Raw genomic sequence first — 4689 nt, 5'->3', positions numbered from 1 at the left:
CCTATCATTTGAAGGCGTTCACGTGTCAACCGTTCTATTTCTCGATTACGATTTGCATAATTAAAGCTCTACTTCTGCTTTTTAATTATCCATGATAGTGACTTGTATGGCGAGCATATCGGAATAATAAGTTCTTTATATATCATAATAAAGTTGCCTAGAATCATCATACGGTGGTTCTTTCCACGCCTTTCGCCGTAGATGAGACTGTATCTTTCACATTGCGTGTGGATGTGGAAATCATATTCCCAACCCTAGATGTATCACTCTGGTTCCCCGTTACACAAAAACGAACTTTGTCATGTCGGAGTGGAAACAATTCATTTGTTACATGGGCTATTTTCCGCGTCCGATTCCAGAAAAGGAAGCAATCAGAACAGAAAATCGGCACTATGGCTAAAGTGTAACTTTTTCCTTCCCCACCCACTATCTCTGCTTTTTCGCGTGATGTTCCAACACTACTCCTCTACACGTCAGTCTGCACATATCTTCGTTTTGCTTCGTTCATTACTTTACTTTACTTACTCATCATCCACTGCTTTATTATTTTTTTCAAAACAGTGTTTCTCATTCCGTGGATAACATTAAATTTCGCAGAAAATCGAATAAGATACCATGCGTTTGCCATTCACGAATTACTGACTCCTGACCGTACTTAGTGTTATTGCGAAAGTTATGTCGGTACTCTGGATAAGCAGGTCATACCCAACTAGCTTTTTTTCTACTATAAATATGAGTGCAGAGAGTGTGGAGTATTAAGCCTGCGCTGTCCTGAAAGCTAATTACTTGCGAGTGCTTAGAGGAGGAGAGGAGAAGTTTCAATCCTCACTCTGCATTCACAACTGTTGATAACGTAGGGAAGCGTGTTTTGGAGATTGTTGCAAATTTGTTATCAATGGAAAAGTTAATTGCGCAATCAAAACCCTATGTAGCAATGATATCCCTACAGTTTGGATATGCAGGGATGAATATTATCACGAAAGTTTCTCTTAATAGAGGGATGAACCACTTTGTGCTTGTAGTGTATAGACACGCCGCTGCTACGGTTGTGCTTGCACCTTTTGCCTTCTTCATTGAAAGGTAAATCTACTTTATTTATGCTTGTAATCCCAATTCAGAATTTGCAATTTAGTTAAGTCCAGCTAATGTATTAATTATAATTGCAGGAAAGTGCGACCCAAACTCACCTTTCCAATATTCTGGCAAATTTTTGTACTGGGTTTATTAGGGTATGTATTATTTCACAATTTCATGCCTACTGTGTCTCTTGAGATCATCCCCTTCATTCAATTTCTGATTGCCAATTGTTGACGAGTATTTTAATTCAACTATGGATTCCTTGAATGCATGTCTGCAGGCCTGTAATCGACCAAAATTTCTACTACCTGGGTCTGAAATTAACATCTCCAACATATGCATGTGCATTGAGTAATGTTCTCCCCGCTATGACTTTCGTGATGGCTCTCATATTCAGGTAACCAAATCACATTGTTCCCTTCTAGTGACATAATCTAGGGGTACACATTGCAATCACTTACTTTATTTTGTGGTGTTGATGGAAAATCTTTATTGCTCTAGGATGGAGAGGGTGAATATAAAAAACCTACGCAGTCAAGCAAAGATAGTGGGAACGATTGTGTGCGTCGGGGGAGCAATGTTGATGACGTTGTACAAAGGCCCTATTGTTCCCATGCTTTGGTCTCCACATCATCAATCCCGAGACATCCTCCACAACAGCTTCAGCAAATGATAATAAAGAGTGGATAATGGGTTCCCTTCTGATAATTGCTGCCACTCTTGCTTGGTCAGCCTGTTCATCCTGCAGGTGATCATTTATTTTTTACATGTTTGTTTCTCCAAATATATATGTATGATTAATCATCTTGAAATTACAACTTTAATTAACTATATTTTTGATGTGCAGGCTGCAGTACTGAAGAAATATTCTGCTCAACTATCCCTTGCCACCTTAATATGTTTTATGGGGACAATACAGGCAACAGTTCTTAGCTTAGCTGTCGTACGTGATCCTTCCCAGTGGGCTTTAGGATGGGACATCAACCTTCTCACTGCAGTCTATTCTGTAAGTTTGCCTCTTTTTTTTTTCAACGAGGGAAGAACGTTAAATGTTTTTCTTCAGGCTTGAATTCAAAAATTGAAAACGGGATATGAAGTTAAATTACAGAGTACAACACTTGCTATTTTTGGGTGCAGGGAGTGGTGGCATCAGCAATAGCATATTACGTACAAGGGTTGTGCATGCGCGCAAAAGGACCTGTGTTTGCCACAGCATTCAGCCCATTGATGATGATAATTGTGGCAATTATGGGGTCTATCATTCTCTCTGAAAGCATCTTTTTGGGCAGGTTCGTTTCTGAATTCGTTTAAAACCCATCAAATTGAATTCGAGATTAACAATGTGAGGAAATACGGTGGTTCAAGTGTCTAACTGAACTTATGAATTGAATACAGTGTGGTGGGAGGAGTTCTGATTGCAATAGGGTTATATGCTGTTCTGTGGGGAAAGGTGAAGGATAGCAAGATGTCAACCGGTAAAAGTGGCTCCGAACTGCTTTTCAATTCTCAGGTAATGCTCCCTGAAAATCAAAATAAGGCGGTTGATATAGAAGCCGCTTCCAATACGCCAGTGTGTGAGGGATCTGAAGCTCTCAAATCAATACTGGGCATACGGCCATTTCTATCACAGAAAACAATAATCCAGAAATGTAAACGCCGAACTGGGCAGCCGGAGAGGCGTGGAGTTCCATGGTCCTCCTCACCATCGTATTCCAACAAAGGGGTTTTGAAAGTAAAATAGGATCACTGTTTTGTTCATCGCGCTGTATTAGTATTAGTTTGTTGGCTTTTAGGTTATACCTCTCAGAACGGCGGTTCAATATTACCGTTTTCATCGTTGTCTGAGATGAGAAGAGAGATGTATCTATGCCGGCTGTGATGTAATTAGTGGTAGGGAAATGAGATAACTCGTCCGGAAATCCATCTCGTTCTGGAAAGGTGTTAGACTTTCCGGTGGAGTGATATGAAACTTTAATAAAATAAAATGAGGATTCGATATACCGATCATCTTTAGTCACTACCGTTTTCACTATTTTAAACCCAATAAAATACCATATGCAGTACACATATAAATATTAATGGTTGAAATATTTCATTTAACTTGCTCATGGGTTCAAACCTGTAAGAGTTTGCAATAACCAAACAGATATGCATGGCTAAGAGGTCTAGACTCTAAAACGAATAAATAGATAAGATGGTTGTGGCTAACAAGATGCTCTCATTTTACATGAGATTATTTAAATATCATTTTTTTTTTCCAGAATGATAAAATTGTTTCATAATCACCTTACCAATATTAAAATTGGATTATTAAATTTAAAGAAAAGTTAAAATTTATTTCATTTAATATATTAAATATATAATTAAATATTTATACAAAAATAGTATTTAAATAAATTATAATTTAAATGTAACATAAAAGAATTTTTTTTTATACAATAATATTTTTATATTACACTAATTTTTTAATTTAAAGGATTGGTAAAGGTTAAAGATATTAATTTCCAATAAGTATCAAAATATTTATTTTAATATATATTTAAGGTTATTAAATATGGATAATTTTAGGGGTTAATATTGGCAAGTGAGCTAATTTTCTATATTTTTTCTAAAAAAATTGGCCAATTTTCATTTTTCCAAAGATGACTCCCCAAATTTTATAATATAATTTTTTTTGATCTTACAAATTTCCAAAATTGTATAAAGACTACATATAAAACTATTAGAAATTTTCTCAGGTTGTGAAAATTAGAAGAGTCATAAAAATCAATTAATCATTACTTTATATAACAATGTTATCACTATTATTAATTATAGAAGGAATTAAACATACATACATTTAAAAAAATGGAACAATATTAAGATTGAGCTCTACTTTCCTATGGAGATTTTGAATTTGTAAATAGGTTTTGTTTCAATACCATTTGTTAGTACCATAGTTTATCAATACCACATACTGAAAATACCATAAATCACTTCATATGACATTTTTTCAATTAATGAATGTAATAAAGAATAAACAATGAAAATAACTACTTCGGAGATAAGTTTATAATACTAAGAGTATTTTATTAGGTAAACCATACCATACAAACAATTACAACTAATAATTTTTGATAATTAAATTAAAATTGTATAATTCTTATTCTAGAATACACTTCTTAAGATTAAATTTCATTCATCAGTAAAATACATATTCACTATTTTTTAATTTGTTTAGATTTTCGACTTAGAAGACAAACGAGTAACAAAATCATAATTTTTTTAAGTATCTAACTATTTATATAAAAAAGGTCTCATTAAAAAAAATAGTATTTGGTGTGTAGATCATTATAACCTAATTGTGTAGCTACCATGGAGTTATATGAGATATTTACTATGCATAGTTCTTTGATGTTACCTTTAGCAGTAGGCCAAGATGATCCTCTATTTGGCTTAGGCATGGTCCAATGCTTTCGAGAACAATTGTAATTCATGTAACATGAGAAAAAATTCCTCATACTTTCCTTTTTTCTAGCAAAACTCAACCCAGTAGAATTTTCATATGCCAATATATGTCCATTATATGTCCATATTCCTAGAACCCTTTTTTTAGTGCGTCTTATGTTAACC

At 34.4% G+C, this 4689-nt stretch overlaps 1 pseudogene across 1 annotated transcript; it reads left to right on the top strand.

Moving 5' to 3' along the window:
• Positions 1-730: 730 nt before the first annotated feature.
• LOC149239385 (WAT1-related protein At5g07050-like) lies at positions 731-3075 on the top strand (annotated as a pseudogene). The gene is made up of 7 exons (XR_016246441.1): positions 731-1080; positions 1167-1229; positions 1358-1474; positions 1579-1825; positions 1925-2083; positions 2215-2366; positions 2473-3075. The product of XR_016246441.1 is annotated as a WAT1-related protein At5g07050-like (transcript).
• The last annotated feature ends 1614 nt before the right edge of the window (positions 3076-4689 follow it).

This window comes from Pinus tabuliformis, chromosome 8 (assembly GCF_031772625.1).
Source record: "Pinus tabuliformis cultivar Carrire ecotype Pingquan chromosome 8, CPIR1, whole genome shotgun sequence".
NCBI lineage: Eukaryota > Viridiplantae > Streptophyta > Pinopsida > Pinales > Pinaceae > Pinus > Pinus tabuliformis.
This window is presented reverse-complemented; position numbering and strand designations above follow the sequence as displayed.